This window comes from Dermacentor andersoni, chromosome 11 (genome assembly GCF_023375885.2).
Source record: "Dermacentor andersoni chromosome 11, qqDerAnde1_hic_scaffold, whole genome shotgun sequence".
Taxonomy (NCBI): Eukaryota; Metazoa; Arthropoda; class Arachnida; order Ixodida; family Ixodidae; genus Dermacentor; species Dermacentor andersoni.
The window spans coordinates 103,560,457-103,579,454 of record NC_092824.1 but is presented as its reverse complement, the minus strand read 5'-3'; the positions used below and the strand labels follow the sequence as shown (position 1 = coordinate 103,579,454).

At 47.4% G+C, this 18,998-nt stretch overlaps 1 protein-coding gene across 3 annotated transcripts in view; it reads left to right on the top strand.

Annotated features, from left to right (window-relative positions):
• LOC126539207 (uncharacterized) overlaps positions 1–18,998 on the top strand; it is a 161,083-nt gene that overhangs the window by 55,990 nt on the left and 86,095 nt on the right. Inside the window, exon 1 of one of the 3 annotated variants that reach the window (XM_050185955.3) lies at positions 8,832–9,272. The exons of the other annotated variants lie outside the window; for them this stretch is intronic. The gene's annotated coding sequence lies outside the window, so the exon portion shown is untranslated. Of the gene's footprint in view, positions 1–8,831; positions 9,273–18,998 lie in introns of those variants that run through there. 3 annotated transcript variants of the gene reach the window in all.

Below are 18,998 nucleotides of genomic sequence, written 5' to 3'. Positions count from 1 at the left end.
ACGCTATCATCATCGGTGAAACGGCGTCGGTGAAATGGCGTCGGTGAAACGGCGTCGCCGACGCAAACGCTAAGCCTCATTTGCATCTCGCGCATTCGCATTGGCGCGGACGCGTTTTTTGCGTCCGTAAAACCTTTGCGAACCCTATTCAGGCATTTATGCATTCATGCTATTCATGCATGGTACATGGTAAGCACACGTTCGTTGGACTCTGCGCCAAAAGTGCTTGCTGCTGTGCCAAATCGGCTCTTCACATAGGTCAGGACCTGCGCCAAAAGGTGAAGTGGCTGCCCCACCACTGATTCCGTTCCCACGAGGATGCGGCCGCCGCGGTCGGGTCCAAACCCGCGACCTTGTGCCCGGCAGCGCGACGCCGTAGCCACTGAGCCACCGTTTCGGGTGAAACTCGTAAGCCCTCCACGTGTTCCCTGTTCTCTCAGCCACAACGGATTTGGACCGTACGTGCATGGAATGTTCTTTAAATATTTAGCAGGTGTCTTGTTTTTGTTTTCCCCTTCTTTCTTAAAAAGAAACAGTGCAGAAGAAGCACAGAAGACGGAAGTGGCAAATTTACACAACGCTGTGGGTTTGTGCGTTTGCCACTCGTTTATCTCGTCTTTTGTGCTGTTTCTTTTAAACACAATGCTGAACTGCATCCAACCAGCTATGATCCCACTCTCTCCATTGCCGACGTGTCGGCCCATGACCAGAGTAATCCACATCGCGCTTTATATGGAGGGGCATACGGCTCGCGATATAATTTGTCACTGACAAAACCGAATTATTATTTATCGCCCGACGGCGTAGATCCTTGGGTACACCGAGACTTATGACCCGATGTGCCCGACTTGACACCTTTGGCGCGCCACCCTAATAGCACCCCGCTCGTTGCACCATGTCGAACCTGATTGGGAGCCGTGCCGCCAGGGGGCCATTTTTCGCCTGCCACCGGTCGTCTGCAACCGGCCAACTTTTGCAGACGACCCTTTGCAGACGACGGTCTTTCTCTCCGAAGCCTCGCGTGATCCGCCGCCGCACACCAATTTATTATTACACGCCGTCGAGTTCAGCGGGCCGCGCCGAATCCGGCACGGTAAAGCTCCCTCCTAGATTGCCCCGCTCTTGTTCGGGAAAAATTAGGCGGTCGTTTTCTTGTGTCTTTGGTATAGTTTCTTTTTTCCTGTTCCTATACCTCGTCGTCTTGTCCTTCTTCTGCTTTTTTTTGCCATGGACTTGAAGCGCTGGGCTGATGCGCGTCGCAGCACACGAGCACGCGTGGTATATCACACGAACACCAGCAGACGACGACGTCGTTGTCGTGACGTAGGCGCGCGTGCGCGACCTGATTGGTAGGCAGTTCGGTGTCGTCTGTCAAATCGTTTCCTCTTGGCGCCAACGCGAGGAGGCTTGTCTTTTATTGCCGAAGTTGCCGTTAGTATGCTTGCCGATCAGCGTGAGCCTGCCGCACGCGTCTGCTCCAGTTGATCGCTATCTCACATTTTTTTCTTTTTTTTTTCTCCTTGCGTTTTGCTTTTATAACGATCCTTCCCCTCTGGTTGCTGTAAGTTCCTTGTGAATGCGCATTTAATGCTTTCACCCTCGCCGTGCATCTCTACCTCTTTCCCATCTTTCTTTCTTTTTTGTGCTTCATCGGATCTCCATCTTTCTGAAACGCAACCCCAATCATCCTATTAGGCCTAGTTTTTTGTTGTCTCGACAGACGTGCGGTTTCGCACACGCACGTCTGCGTCGCGCACGCAGACGAATCCACAAAAGTCGTCTGCACATTTTTTTTTGCGTCTTTTCCTCACCTGGTATCCGCTTTTCGTCTGCTTCCTCCGCACGAACCTATTATTCGCTAATTCTTGTCATCTGCTATTTTTTATTTGGCGCCCCCCCTTCCCCGCCGGCTATCGGTTTTTGTATTCCATTTGTCGTCCGGACATAAAAAGTTAGCGAAGCAGTTTACGCATGAGTGCTCTACTTAAACACTGGGCGGCTGAAGAGGATACGCGTTTTTCGTTTATGGCCGATGGGATTTTTCGTTTGCCGTTCTTTGTATTTTGCCCTTTTCTCGCGGCTGATTGACTTTGTGGGAGGCCGTCGTTTCGTCGGAAGTCAATTTTGGGGTAGAAAGAAATGGTGACGTAAGAAGTTCCGTAACGATCTTCGCGATTCCGTTTATCGTGCTTAAGGCGATTCGTTCGGTCGTTTCGATCAACCGGTAAACGGTGATGCGAATAGGAAACAGAAATAACTAAAATAAAGAAAGAAAGAAAGGAATAAAGAGAGAAAATGAGGGAAGAGAGAAATAGAAGTGAGGAACAAAACTATGTATAGGAAGAGAAATGAAAGAAAGAAGGAAAGAAAGAGTCAGCTTTACCTCAGGCTTCGGATTCGTCCGAAAAACGTTCGCCTGTATGTGCTTTTCTGTTTCTTCCTATTCTTCGACTGACCTCGTTAGAGCGGATACCACCTATCGGTTTGAAGTAGTAGATCTGCTCTGGGATCGGATGAAGCAAAGCGCTGCCTTGCTAAGCGGCGAGTGGCAAATCTGCATCAGCAGGCTTCGCGCATGCGCACTGACAGCGTTAACCGATCCGTTGACTTCGGTGACGTGCGCGCATGCGTGCTTCGAGGTCAGCAGCGCGCCTCGCCCCGCGTAAATACGAGGTCGAGGCCGATTCCTGTTCTCAAGAAAGCTTGAGGCGATCGAACGCGACCGGCCAAGTTCGCCGCCTGACATTTGTGTGTTTGTTGTATTCAGCGCGAGTTGAGCGCATGTCGGGGAACAAAAGAGCGCGTGGCTTACGTTGCGCGGGATGCGAACAGTGATCGACACAACTTGATTCAGAAGCGATCGATACAAAATGGAATTAAGCGGCCTCGAGGACTTGTTTTAAACATGATTTAAAAAAAAAATATTTAAGGGATGCGTTTTGTTGCTTTTTTTTTAAAGAAGATTTAAGGGATGCGTTTTGTTGCTCAGCCTGCGGGTGGAACAATAATAATGTGACGGATAGTTAGTTGCACGCAGTGCAAGTTCAGGGATTAGCGCGAGCACCGCTTGCTTCTGTGACTTCTTGCTTTCGCAAAGGCCGTTTTTTTTTTTTTATGGTCCCGTGTCTGTGTGGTGGCGTCTGTGATTGTTTTGTTGGTGATTCTGTGTTATGTGAACTGTGACACAACCTTGCATTTGCCATGTTAAGCCTCGTCTCTTGAGCTTAGGCTAATTCTTAATATGGATTCGTAGGGCAAAGCGAGATCTTCGTTCGTTATTGGAGTGTCGCACTTGAAAAGTTACGTACGCAATTAAATATGGAATGTACAGTGCTCTAGCCGAGCGAATCCGTCACCATACTGCGTACCCGGACCTTCTGGGTGCGCTATCCCAAAACGATGACTATATCATGTTTGCACTCGGAGTTAGAAATTACCAGAAATGAAATGAGAACTTGCGTTCCCAAGTGCTCCGTAAACTTTTTTTTGTTTTGTTTATTTAGGCAGCTATGTCTTTCCTTTTTTATAGCTGCTTTATGAAAAGCCTTCTTGCAGGTACGAGTGTACGAGCTCCTTTCGCTGACGGCGCTGTGCCTTGAAACTAAGTAAAGTTTGCATTATTCTTGGAACGTTCTGAAGAAATCATGAAAGCCAGGGCGTGCTGTAGCCGTGGTCGGAGAGAGAGAGAAATGGGGGTGGGGGGCATTTGGGGAATCCTGGAAAGGTTTTCTTGGTGGCATGCCTACCATTATACACTCTAGGTGTGTGTGACGAAAAATGATATGACATGCACTGCAGTGCACGACACACTGATGCAAAACATACACGAAACGGGGGCCACGTACGTGTCGCAGCTCAAAGGATGACAGTCTTTGATGAATCTTCACTGCGTTACACTAGCACTGTTCTTTCTAAACTAACCATAGTCTGCCAGCGCAGAATAAGCGGGCCGTTGTCTAAGTAGCCCTATAGGCCGGCATCAGAAAACTGCAACGCTTTGATTAGGGAATTGTACACCGGGAGTAATGCTTGAAATGTTTTCGGGGTGGTGGTCTTCAGCTATATACAACAAAATGCTTTGTGGCGGCAGGTGTTTCCAACGAATTCCCGCACCAGTAGCTTTGTGCACCTTGTCCAGCTGGGAAACTTTGTATCGTCCGATCGATCGATCGATCGATCGATTGATTGATTGAGTGATTGGGGCTTTGGATATAGTCTAACAACGTGGGTGTTCTTTGTTCTGAATCTGAGTACACGGTGCGTTAGGGAAGCGAACGCTCGACTCCGTTCTCAGCAGCGGAACACCATAGCTATATTGAGCTATCGCGATAATTTCGGACTAGCCTGTACTCGTACGGTGACTTGGAAAGCAGTGGAAAACAGTCATCAGCAGTGCACGTGTTTTTTCCTTTCTCGAACAGTAATTGATGTGCGAACGTCGCTGGTGGCGATCATGGGTTGCCACAGGTCCAGTTTGGCTGCTGGTTCCTAAAAGCAGCGCTCTATTGGGAACTCGGTTTTACGTTGCAGCAAGCGGTCGTCGTCGTCAGCACAATGTGCAGACAAAAATGGAACAAAGCGTCGCTCAAGCACAAAGGAGTCGCCAACGTACCCCTCCCCCTATATCCCTACAGTTTATTCCGGGTCACGACGGAATCAAAAACGTAACCTTAAAAAAAAAATTTAACAACTTCTTGAGAAACCTTGTCCATATATGCAAGTACACCTTTTTCCCCTTAGGCAATTGCATTATGGAACCACTTACACAGGTTGGTTGTTGCTTCAGATGAAGTCTGGGCTTTTGAACACGCTGTGGACATGTATTACTGCGAATACATGTCCAGAGCGTGGACATGTATGTAAGGCATGCGCTTTATCAGCGTGACGCAGCATTCCTAACAGGAAAGTATTAGCGCAGCGCTTAAGAAAGAAAAATTGCATCCTGATGTTTTACATGCGAAAACCACCATCTGGTTATGAGGCACCCTGTAGTGGGTGACTCCGGATCAAACTTGACCACCGAGATTTCTCTAACGGGCAACTAAATCTAAGTACAGCAGCATTTGTGAAAAAAAAAAAAAAATATATATATATATATATATATATATATATATATATATATATATATATATATATATATTTCGCCCCCATCGAAATGTGGCCTCCGCAGCTGGGATCTAACCGGCGACCTCGAGCTCAGCAAGGCAGTGCCATAGCAGTCACTCGGTACGTTTTTGAAGGATTCTGACCATGGCCACTAATCTACCGTAGCCGGCCAGTGCGTTAAAGGGAGCCAGTGCATTCAAGATAGACAACGATTACCGCGTTGGAGACAGGATAAGCTCCAGACGGTGCAAGAATTGTTTCGGTGTTCTCTAACCCAATGGCTGCTGTCATTGTTTTGCGCGTTACGACGCAAATCGAGCCGCACGAAAATTATTCTAGCGTGTAAGTACGTAGCGTAAAATTCCAATATAGATCAACAGTGTCCATCGCTCTTTGTGCTGTCTTTACTGCGTGGGTGCCGAATTCGTGATTAAAATCCCAACGTTTCTTCCAATTGCGCCGGCCTGTCTATCTCGGACCAGATCGGAAGCCACACAAGTTGTTCTTATCTGCCACCTTCGCGCTTCTTATACTGAACTCGTGACGTTACTTCATATCTTACACGATTACCATTTTCCCCGCATAGTCACGTGGCAGCCTTCATCACTGTGTATTGCCCCAAATTTCCTTGCTTTAGTTTCCATTTTGAGGTTTTCGAACGAATATAGAAACGCTGTTACACTTGCTCCACAGTCATTGCATCGCGTTTCACTCTTAACCGGTATAATAATGAAATCTAGCTGACGTTGTTTGTTGGCGACGGCAGGAAAAGCCAGCGGTTTTCCGCGAAGTCATCTGGAAACGAGGATGCGTTCGGTCTACGTACTTTACAGAGAGAACGCGTCCCTCGGAAACGTTACTTCCTTCATCCTAGAAGCGCGGACCCGGCTTTCGAAACACACGGCACACCACCCATCCCGACATCGCAGAAGCAACCATGCCGGCTCCCTGGAAAGAAAGCAGACACCCCAACCCCCCTACGCAGGCAGGTCCGAAGCGTCGCTTGGGTAGTAGGATCACGCATCAAAACAACGCTGGTGTCCGGGTGCGTATGTGTAGGTCCCGCGAAGTGACCAGAAAAAAAAAAAATCTCGGAGAATCGCGACCGCAAGCGGAGAAGGACCCCTGCCTTCTGCTACTACTAAGTCTTCCCTCCTTCCTAAGTACGTGTGTAAGGGTGAGGGAGAAGAAAAAAAGTACTTGACTGTTCCCGATCGAGAAATTGAAGGGGGGGGGGGGGGGGGGGGCAGCCCAGCTCGATCTTTGCCGGGACCAAAGTTGGGAGATACGAAAAAGCTGACTCTTTCGTTACTTCGCCACCAAACCTCAGCGCGTAAAGCACAGCCACGCTCAGCCACGCACGCACACACGCACTCGCAAGCACGGCAATCGTTTGGGGCCATCGACCCAATTCTATAGATGACGGCAGCTCACAAGCCCACCCGTGACCACCAATACCACTAACCCCACACCGGCCTCAAAGAAAAAAAAAGTCCAGCAAAAACACACACGCACTTGAGCCGGCTGTCGTTTCGTATTTATTCTCTCCCCCCTCCCTTACAACCAACGGCGGCGGACGTGACAGGTTACCCGGCCTTTGATCCCTCCCGCACTCGCGCGCACAACGTGATCGCAGCAGAAACTGTATCAAGTTCAACTTTCGGGACAAGACTCGCTCCTAAAACGAAGAGCCCCCCCCCTCACTGAGTCGGCCGTATAGCCGCCGTATACGCTCTTCTCTTCCTTCTGGTACTGCGCGCCGGGTTCCAGTTTCAAGAAAGGCGTCGTCTGCTACTTACCTCCTTTCTTATTGTGCTTTCATAAAGACCTACACTCCTATCTCCCCTGACACCACCCTAATCTTTGCCTTCAATCTGCCTGCCTCCTTTTCATCCCCCACCCTCTTTTTTGTTCGTTGTTGGTGTTTTTTGTTGCAGAGACAACAGCTCCTTTTAACGCCTCCGTCAAAATAAGCAGACGGATTTAGGAACGAACTACACTTCTGTCCCCGTTCTGCGTCTTCTGTTCATGATTCAATCGGCACACCATTGAAACCTTTTCTGCCTCGAAACCTCCTTTTTTTTTTTAAATTGTGCCTCCATAGAGTCTTTCACTCCTATCTCACTGACACCAACCTAATCCGTGCCTGCAGTCGGTCTCCTCCTCTTCTGTCCGTTGATTCTTCTTTATGAAAAGGCAATAGCTTGTGCTGACAGCTCCGTCAAAATAAGCAGACGGATTTGAGGAGATCTCATGCACTTCTGTTCTCTCTCCGTTCCTTCTTTACTCTCCCCTGATCCGATTGGCCTCGTCACATAAATACTTATATATGCTGTCTTATATGCCACATGCACGCTTTCGTGTGTTTCACGTACCATTCATGGTTATCTTCTAATCATTTAGTTTTATTACCGCTATATATTTGCGCAAGAATACCAGTACGATACGCCTGTAATATTACCGAATGCCGTACAGAAAACTTTAATTACGGGCCTTAAATCTGATTCTGCATCGTCATTTGAAGTTAATTTTGATGACGTACACAGCAGGACATCCACTGCAGATGTCTTGGATTACTCCTTGTCGTAGAACAGTCGAATTGTACCTCTAGCCCTAAATCTAATCTGACCATTCCAACGAGTTCTTTGCAGCCTTCGATTGAGTTTTGCTTCCGTTAGCGCCCATTCTGCTACTCGAAAACCCCTGTTACGACTATTAAACGACTTAGGGGCTACGATTAGTAGACGAGTTAGTTGTTACGATTGTTAGATGGAGCTCAGGGTTAATAAAGTTATCGCTTGCGATTATTAGATGAGCTTGTTAACGGTTACTAGTAGATGAGTTCTCGGTTACAATTATTAGATGAGTTATATGTTGATATTAGGTGATTTACTGGTTACGAGTGCTAGACGACTTATTGTAAAAGCGTCAGCGTTTGCAAAGGTTATTGACTTGAGGTTGCGAAGGAAATAGCGATCAATGAGCTGTGCAATAAAAGTGTCCATAGTTCCCTTTCGAAACGATCCCGAATGCGCAAATTTTGATGTGTCAAGGCGTTTATTGTCAGGGTACGTAAGGATGAGAGGTCGAACTCGGTGCAGTATTCAAAACTCTGCGAGCAGTCAGAAACGGCCCCGTGCGTAAAGCGCTGGTGATACGCCTGACTGACAGGCACTTCCTTACATTTCATACGCTGGAGATGCGCCGGGCTAAGCGGTGCTTCTTCTTCGTTACAGATGCTTATCTTAGGAACTTGTCGGACTCTATAAAAAGTTTGTTCAGAGGTAAAGAACTGAACTTGTGAATAAATTGTGAATAATTCGAAGATACTGTCCTTAAATATCTGCAGCGGTTGAGCAAAATTAGCATGGCTTCGTTCCCTCTGAATTTAGACAAAAAGTATTGGAATTGCGCCCCATCTTAGTACCGCTTCCTCTTAATAGGAGCGTGTCGAGCGGCGAGTCAGGCGAGGATGTACGCGGTGGCCGAACGGCGCGAGCGAAAACTCATAAAAGAAAACGGGTTTCTGCTTCGACCCGTTCCAAGTGCGCCACTCGCTTTTGCGCTTCATTTTTGTTTTCCACTCCCTGACGCGTGCGATAAGGTGACACCAATGTTAGACGGTTCCCACTCCTCGTCTGGCAACCCCGCGTGAGCCTCCTCCTCTCGTGTTTTCTCGTTTCTCCCCTCCCCGATCGCTCGGAGCAGACGACAGCCTCTCGGCCGCGAGCAGACGACGCTCCGCGCTCGGTGCCTTTGCTTGCGTGTGTGTGCTACGCTTATACTGTGGGACGGCGACGGCTTAAACACGGACGTTGTGAGAAGTTCATCATCTTTAGCCCATCGCTGAAAAAAGGAAACAGGCTCTTAACTACTCCCGTTTTAGTTCCAGACGAAGTTCCAGAGGACGTCTGCAAACGTTTATAATCCCGGAACTACAGTTTCTCGAGCGACCAGTTGCACCGTGAGGAGTGAATTCGTCTCGGAAGAGCGGGCATCTCGTCGTCGAATGTGAACTGTGCATTTTTTTTGTGCCGTGATGACAGGAGTTGTGCTCGGCCATCGAAGTGCAAGGATTTGACGGCGAAGTGTTAGTTTTGTCAGCTGAGCTCGGCGAGGCCATCGTTTGGATACCTGGCAGGCATCCGGAGGAACCTTGACTCGAGGTTGGTGGAAACCTGCGCACTTTTTAAACCAGCGCAACCCTACCGGAAGGAAATTGGCCGTAAACAAGGACTGACTTGAAATGGAAGGAAAAATTTGCTCTGTAATTGGGAATGAAGGACGAGAGCAAGAAGTTGCGTGTTACGGACCTGTTGTTTATTCCTATGCCACATAGACAATCCGAATTCTGTACACGTTTCATTTTTTCATCTACTTACGGAAATATAAGAACGCACAAAGGTCCATTTAATTTTTTGGAAAGACTATGGCGTAAGGCTTCTCGTTTTCAATGTTTTCCCCGCGTAAAAACTCGACAGAGGGGTTCAAGAAATAACGGAGCTTTTTTGCGACCTCCAGACATCAGACGAAAGATCAGACGTTTGAGCACGGCGCAATGGAAAAGGCCTTTAATGGTTGCCGTGGCAGACAATATCTTTCCACTGATATCTTCCGCAGGAAGGTCTCCAGAAAACTGTGTTGCGTTCTAATTGCGCAAATCAATATTGAGGTGCCGGCTTGACAGATATCGTATCTAAACGATTCTAGGTCGGCTGCTGAGGGTCAACGGGCCAAGTAAACCCGTACAGGAAGCTCGGTGTGATAAGGAATCTATGCGTGAAACCGTTATTCAGTGCGAGAACAAACCTCCAATCTGACGTTATTGGGAATATTGGATTGATTCGTCGTACGCGTCCCGTGGAAAACCGACCGCTCTTTAATAAGCGCCATTCTGGAATGACGGTAATTACGCCGACTTATGAAAGTAGTTTAGTCATTCGGGGTATAATGGCGAGATATGAGCGGTGATTGCGATCGTGCCAAATGCTGCGTATTAGCATACGGTTGTCGGCGTAAGGATAGTAGGTGGGCTTTTGCGCCAGAGACGACTGAAAATACCTTTTGTTTTGAATTGTATTCAGCTCACCTATCTTACAGTTCTAGGATACCGACCTAATTTGCTATGAAGGGTAGAGACTTGGGCATGTAGGTAGTACATGTTAAAGTACATATGGACGTATTGGCAGTTCACAAATACATGTTGACAATTCACACGTGTGCGTCTTTCTTTGTTTGCCCCCCTGTCTCTCGCGATCTTCTTATTTGAACTAATTTGCTACTTAACTTGACTAGCTAACGCTTAACAATTGTTAGTAGGTGCAATAATCACTGGGTGTGCGCTTACGTTTTTGTATTGCCCAGTAATTTAATAGTTCATTTGGTTATGCATGGGGGCGCTTGAAAATCTATCCAGATTTCATTTGTATTCGAATCGAAGTTCCCTTTTTTTTAGCGGAATTTGCTCCTTGTGTCTGCTATTAGAGCCGACAGTACTTGTATATAGTCTTGATAGTCATTGCTGACAAACCTTTGAATTATAAACTATGATCGATTTTTTGAATAACTTGTGAATACATGTTTAGGCGTGACATGTCCGCACATCAGCAAATGGCTGACTGATTGATTTGTTTATGTCGACTGATTTGGTAGAATGTCCCAGAGCAATTGCTGGGCCAAGGGGGCTTAGGATTAACTTTTAACCGCCTGGAAGTTCTTTACCGTGAGCCTAAATGGTAAATACGGAGTCCTCTCCTGCATTCTGGCCCGCGTGACAATGAGGCCGCCACGACAGTGATTCGAACCGGCGACATCGTTCTCATCAGCAGAACGCGACTGCCGTTGAGCCATCTCGGCACGTGATGACTGCAGGACTGAAGAGTAGTTTTGTCATGACGAACTTCGTCAGTGCTGTAACGGGAAAGAAATTCGCAGAGGAAAGCGATGTGGTCTATCCAGCAACTTTTCGGTCGAAATGTTCTGAACGTGCGGAACACATTAGGCGGTGTGGCAAAGTAAGCCCAACGTATTGCAATAGAGATCAGGTATTTGTGAAGAAGATAAGTATAGAAATTTTCTTGGGCACTTCGGTCATTCATGTTTAGAGAGGACGCGCTAAAATAATAACAAAAAACCTTGCCAATAAATAAGACACATATGAACACACATGAACACACATAACGAAAGCGAAACTGGAAACAGCCTGACGTGTTTTACGTGTTCATAGAACGAAATCATTGAAAAGCCACGTAAAGATTTCTGTTTATCTTTCTGTTGAGCTTAGTAATTTTTTTTTTGTGAGACAGCAAAAAGAAGATGATGTATACTGACACGCTTGGGACCTTCAAGTATCATGGAGGCCTGTGCCTCGGTAATATCTCGCGTAATCTTTGCGAAAACTGGACATGGCGCACATTCATCAAAACATGACACATGCAGTCATCGTGATGGTTTGATAGGCTTTTAATGAATTGAGATACGATGCCAAATGCTGCGAAGGAAAACATGCCTTTGTAACGCAAAAAGAAACGCTTGTGGCATTGGCGTACCCGACGATATAGCGGAATATGGGTGAGGGGCTTTACTTTATCGTTCTAGCTGTTTCACTTATTCCGTATACCGTCGTAATTGTCGAAACACGGGCCAGATTTTCAACACCGTTCGCGCAGAACCCTGAATTGACGTCGTTTTTTAAAGTTTGTTTATTAATATGAACTGCGGGTCTCCAGGGCTACAATTGACAAAGTTTAGAATGCACCAGGGCGTGAGTTTGACTTTCTAGTGTTCTTTAACACAGACGGAAACCTCGGCACACGAAAGTTTTTTGGCGCCTCGTGTAACTGAACGGAATGGAGCCATCGCCGCGGCCGTGACTCGTATCCACCACAGCAGGCATTGCCCGCAGAGTGGAACAGTTCCGCGTGGCATCGTTGCCTGCGTTAGCGAAAAAAAATCTTCGCTAGGGCAAAATCTTTGTATTGTTCGCACTGCGATAAGAACAACAACAACAACGATGTTGTGCGATCATTTTCTTTCCAGCGCAGCAATAGCAACATCCTGTGAAACAGAACAGCAACGATGTTCCGTGATCACATTTTTTTTTCCTGCGCAGCAATATCAACATCCTTTGAAACAGGAATTGTTCTCCATAGCACGCGTCTATCTTGACTCGAGTGACTTTTTCCGACGCTTCTTTTCTAAGACACTCATTTTACCTCCCCGAAGAGTTTCCTTTTGACTGTGGTAACCGTTCCCATGCACATCGCGTGATTAACAATGTGAATCCATAATTTCACAGATCCGTGGGCAGTTCAATCATTGTAGACGACCTGCAGAAATTCGTTTACTATATGTTTCACATCTTCCTCCTCTTATCATCGTCACCCATAATGCGCCTTTTTCTTTTCTCTTTCCCTCTTCTCCTTCCCCCTACATAGAGTAGTTGGCTAGAGAAATGTACGTCAGGCCGACCTCTCTGTATTTCGTATCATTAAACCTTTCTCTCTGTCTCTTTGGGACAGCATGCATAGACATCGTGTGCGAAACTCTATAGCCTTTTCACAGAGTGGTTGCATAAATTTGTTCAATGAATGCTGCACCAATTTAGCTCAGCACAGAAACCAAAGTCTGATGAACGCTGCTGCCGCATGTTCGAGGTTGCGGTGCACCCCGCAGAGATCTCGCGCCCGTGATACCTTGTCCCTGTGCATATATATGTGTAAGTTCTCGCTCACGTAGCTGCTTCTTGAAAAATTGTCGTGGCGCGCGTTCAACGACATGGACCCAGAATGTGCGTGGGAGCGCACGCAGAAGCTAACGTCCGACAACAGATCAATCTCCAGTTTCGCTGCACTTCTTTATGGCATTCAAATGCATCATGACATGTTCGCGCTGCGTTGTAAGCTTAATACCTCAATAAAGGAAAAGAGAGAGAGAGAGGAAAGGGGAAAGGCAGGGAGGTTAACCAGAGAAAAAGATCCGGTTGGCTACCCTACGCTGGGGAGAGAGGGGAGGGGGAGGTAAAGTGGTCACAAAGTAGAGATAAGGAAAGGAATAAAGAAAGCCGAACCACTACTACACGCACAGAAAAATCGGAACTACATCGTCACCTTTATTTCTGCTTATGAAGAGTATAGACGTTTGTCTATGAGGTCAATACACTGTCTATAGGCACATTCTACAGACTCACTGGTGCAACAGCTGGGCCAATCGCGCCAAACTGCGCCAAAACGGCTTTCTAGCGGAAAATTGTGCCGAGCCTGCGCCAAACCATGCATAAAAGCGAAACCCTGCTTCTGTCGATGCTTCGCAGCTATAAAAACTGAAATCAAAACCAGCAGTACGCTGTCATCATCATCACAAGAACAAGAAGGGGCCCGTCAATAGAGTTTCTCGCTCTATAGTGAGAAACTATATGGGCTTATCGGACTCATCCGATTCATCATTCGCGCGTTTTTCTCTGACGGACGTGCAATGTAGTGCCCCTCACCGTACCGTCTTGCTGGCGCGTTATTTCGGTGTTCATCGAACCCGTGTGCCACCGCGGAGTTTGCCGAAGGAGGATGTCACCTTCTAGGATTACAGGTACTTTTTCGGTCAGTCATTATTTGCATGGTATATGGTAAGCACACGTGCGTTGGACCTTGCGCCAAAAGTGCTTGCTGCTGCGCTAAATCGGCTTATTGCCTGCGCCAGGACCTGCACTGAAAGATGAAATGGCCGTTCCACCACTGCAGACTACTCTATAGACAGTCAAATGACTAATTACTTTACACTTTTTGTCAACTACTGTCTATAGAATGTCTATGGAGAAATTATGTAGATTAGGCTATGCTCTATATAGACAGTCTCAGGGCTTGTGACACTATGCCTTTGACATAAATAGCTAGAATCTCTATGGGCTTTTTGTATAATTATCGTTTTGCAATTTCTATCGACTATTTATGCACAAATCCCGCCGAATGGTTCATAGACGATTCGTAGACTGTCGAAATCCATTTTTGTCAGGGTACACATCTAAAGATGCGTAATGCTATTCGAGTTAGATTAATTTATATAGTAATTAGTTATGGTTGGTTTACTGAGAAATTGCGTGGGTGGGCATTACAGCGTTGAAGTATCGCTCCAGTGACTGTTCGTGTGTCAGCAGTGGCCCTAAGTGTTTTTGCTTTGTTTGCAGCACTTGAATCACCATTTTAAGTTCTTCAACTCAGCGTACCATATATGACACACTGGACGCTTGTGGGGTTAAAACAGAAAGAATAAATGTACAACCATGTTGGAAACTTGAGACCATGCAGATTAGTAGCTCTATTGAGGCTGGCCACATTACAACTATTGATGACGCATGTCAACGAAGTTTAGAAATTAACGTACCATCTGACGTACTATTCTTAAGATATACGGCTGCGAAACGGAAAATCAGTGATCTGCTAAAAGTAAACGCTGTGTGTGTGCTCCCATGTACATTCGGCCACCAAACTTTGCAGCAACTGGCTACCACGATTTGTGTAGTTCGCTGGCTATGTGGTTCCCAAGAAAGCTGCTATGTACATATTAAAACTTTGAATTCGATGCTTTGTGTGCCCAGGTTTTGCGTCAATTTAGTTTTCACGCAAGTACCATGTCCTGTGAAATTTTCTCGCCGACTGCGCCCCTTGTGTGTCTATCTCTCTGTGCTGGCGTTAAGACGAGTTTTGAATATGAGCTACGAAGACCATATATCGGTGCGTGCCCTATCGCACCTGAGCTTCGCCGAAACATCGCTTTCGCTGCGAAGCAGTGCATTTACGAAATGCTCCAGACGAGGGCGACGTTGTCCGTGTAGCGTGTCGTACATAATCGACCTTCCTACCTTTCAGTATCAGCATTTCCTCCGTGTTTCCATTTCTGTCCTTTCAGTCGCCCCGGGACAGAACGCGCTGCCCTAAAGACGTCGCGCGCGCCTTCGTGCCCTTCGCGTGTGACGTCACCGATTTCCGGCGTCCTCTATTGGCCGCTGGCGACGCTTGTCCTTGGGCGCCGCTGAAGTCCTCGGCACAAACCAAGCTCGTTAGTATGCGCACTCGCGTCGGCTATAAGGAGTCCCTTCTCTCTCTCTCTTTCTCTCTCTCCTTTCTTTCTTCTTTCTTTATTGCCGTTGTTTCGGTGTCAGCGTGATTGCACGCTTGATCATGACCGCCGCAGCGGCCGCACGTTTTGCGAAATCCGGGACAGAGCAAAGGAAAAGGTCGACGCCATTTTTATTTCTGTTTTCCCGCGCCGTCCCTCCCCCGCGATGCACGCGCACGCTCCCGGTCTTCTGCTGCTGCTGCTAAGTTGGCGCGCGCGAAAAATATATCCTGTTTTATGACCTCTCGTGCTGTCCGCGATGGCAAACAGTTCGCCCCCCTTTCTTCTTGTCTTCTGTTCAAATCTGGAACCACATCCCGCGTGGGCAAGCTTTTTGGCACGTGACTTTCCAGCCGCGAGTGCTGCGTGGCAGACGATGGCGGCGCAGAAGACGAATCGAAGTCGGTCACGGATCCAACTAGCGGCGCCGCTAAATCCGCGTGTGAAAGCCGTGTGATAACAGCCAGACGCGATGGCGTATCGACTATGGTGCGCCGAAGAAAGTAGTGCTAAGTCTGGGTAGCGTTTATGCTATAGTTTTCACCCCGACGTCACGGACGCAGCTTCTCATCGTGCTAGTAACCGAACATGGCGGCCACGATGACATTAGTGCACCGCAATATCGTGCGTACATTGCTTTCCTTTTTGACGGCGACCGTCTTGCACCTAGTTATCACCGTTATCGTTTTGTCGTTCGACGCATAGACGCGCCTATCATGCTCTCACGTTTCTTGCTCACGCAGCTTCTCGACGTTCTAGTACCCCAAGATGGCGGCCACGATGACGTCAGTACAAACCACATATAGACAAACAGGCATCACGTGAGCGAAAGCAGACGACGATGTTGATACTTTTGTTACTCGGTGATTCGAACAATAATTCTTGCAAAGAATGATTTTTTAGAGTTTGCCACGCGTCCATTGGTACATGGACGTCCGTCCCCATCCCAGTTACGTGGAATGAGACTGCAGCGCCGCCGCAGCTTCGTGACCTCATCTATAGCGTAAAAAATTCAATACTAGAGATAACTCCAGCGCTAGTGTTTACGGGAGCTAAAAATATTAAAATATTATGACGGGCAAAGATAGATTTGCATAAACTTCATCCTTCTACATGGTTTCAAAAGGCCTTGCGACTTTGAAAATCGATCATTTCCAACAGAATAGGAACAAATCAAATGCAACTATTTTCCCTGTGCTTAAAGACATATTACCTTGTCGAGTTTAGAAAACTCTTAAATGCGTAGAAACTAGGAAAGACGAAGCGTAAAAGACAATGCCCCAAGAAGGTGGAAAGCCGCAAGTGCAAATATTAGACGAATACATCTGCACAATTCTTCGTTACTGTGGTAGCTTTGCGATCGCAGCACCAGACTTCCCACTAGCAATTTTTGTAGGAAACTTTATGGTCCATACTCCCTTAGTTTTTCGGACACGCTGAATAAACGAACTTCGTGCGTCGCGATCGTCTGGTTTGTCAATATAAAGCGCACTATAGAGCATGTAAGGCCACGTTCCGTGCGAGTGGGTATACTGTTTGCCACATTTTCCATCGTCGTCTGCCAACTGTTATCGGTAACAGCAGACGACGCAGCGGCGTGTAAGTTGCACATAAATATCCTATCTCTGTATTGCATTACGGAGGCTCCATAGCTCACGCTGGTCTGTGCGCGGTTTTCCGCCGGAGTTTGTACGTGTCGCAGAAACCAGACGACCGCAGCGAACGCAATCCACGCGCTCGGGAACAGGACGATCGACGACAAGCGCTGAAGTTGCAGACGACTTTTTCTTTTTTTTTCCCCGACTCGCTTTTAGTTCTCGCGGTCCTGGTACCCGGACGCGGCTTGATAGCTTCAACAGCTTATGGCGAAACTGTCGTCTCCGAGAGCTTGCGTACGCCGTTGGTGCCGCGTTAATACGCTACTTGCATGGTGTGCAAATATAGCTTACGGATTGCTTTCTCTGGCCAAAAGTACTCGCACGGCTTGTTTCGAAACCATCTGCTAAGAGCAAAGTGACGCAAGCCGTTGCTGCGCAATGCTTTTATCCGCCTACGCCCCTTGCTTTAGCATTCGGTGCATATTTGTATCAGCGCATCCTACTTTGGATCTGACACACTGGTTTGCAGACGACACTTTTCATCAGTCTTTTCTTTTTTCTATCTCTCCTTTCTCTCCCTCCCCCCTTTTCTTTTTCGCCGGTTCCGGCGTATCGTCTGTAGATCTTCCGAGATCGGTTTGGCACGCGTTACTGCTGCGCACGCCTCGCAATCTCAAAACACATGGTCGTTGTTATCGTATAGCTGTATGGCGAAAGAACACTCCACTCTCTTCAATGAAGCTACCGGTTATCTTCCCCGGTGGCATAACTGAATGTATGCCGTGGCTTCTCGGTTATCTCGCTGGAGTCCTCCGCTGACGTGGCTCTCGCTTTGGCGTCCGTTCTGGATAACTGTGCCATCAACGTGTTGTTATTTTTCCATATACATGTCTCCTATCGTGCACGATCGCCCTACGCCATCTTCGAGAGAATGGACATCCCGTTTGGCTGTCGCGATAAGATCTCTCGCTTCTTTTTTTCCAGGTCGCGCCCAGCGTTTGTTGTCAGTTGCACGAGGACCAAATTTCGACGCAAATTACCGTGTACACTTGGCCCCTTGGCGTGGAAAGCGCTTGTCCTTTACTGCGTGAATACGTTGGAATTATAGCTGGTCAGTTTCCTGTAACTATGGACTCGATCACAATCACTTGGGACGCGGAGGGTGTACGTGCTTCTGAGTGTCGCGGTGATATTTACCAACGCGTACGCCAGATCATACGCTGCAATGGGGGCAGCAGCGCTTCGCGCACTCCGCTACGAAGAACTGTGAATGTATACACGAGAATAGGTTGATGTAGTCTATAAACATCTTACACAGGTGCGATCGGTTGCCATATTATTATACTATGGGGTTTTACGTGCCAAAACAACTTTCGGATTATGAGGTACGCCGTAGTGAAGGACTCCGGAAATTTCGAGGTTCTTTAACGGGCACCTAAATCTAAGTACGCGGGTGTTTTCGCGTTTCGCCCCCATCGAAATGTGGCCGCCGTGGCCGGGATTCGATCCCGCGACCTCGTGCTCAGCAGCCTAACGCCATAGCCACTGAGCAACCACGGCGGGTACGGTTGCCATATGCATTTGTTTCTTTGGTCTATATGCATTATATTTTGCCTGAGGTGTGGGGGGAGGAGGAGAAGGAGGAAATAAAGAGAGAAGGCAAGGGTGTGAACCAGAAATGCGTCTGTTTGGCTATTCTGCTCTGGGAGACGAAAAAGAGGGGAATAGAAAGATAAGATAGAGAGAGGGAGGGGAGGAAAGCCGCGGTGAGCTCGCGCACGAACGCGGAGGGCCTGAGCGAGTCAAAGACGTTCAAATAGGCCAGTCGCCTTCAAGAAAGACCGAAGTGCCTTCATAGCTTTGTGGGCCGACGAGCGGTGGGGACAGTCTTCAAGTAGCACCCGCACAGACAACGGCCGATGGTCTAGTCGTCGCAATGCGTTATATAATGTTTGTCTTTTCGACTGAAATCGATGATCAACAATGGCACAATAAACGTTCGATGTTCTCTTCCACAGTGTATGTCAATGAACCTATATATATAGACTATGACCTTATCTATCTTATCTATGATCTTATATAAACATATAGGCTATAGACAGTTCATATGCCGTAGACGCCCTGTAAGCAATGTCCGTCGACAACCTGCAGAGTTCATATATAAACGCCAGGAGTCTAGCATTC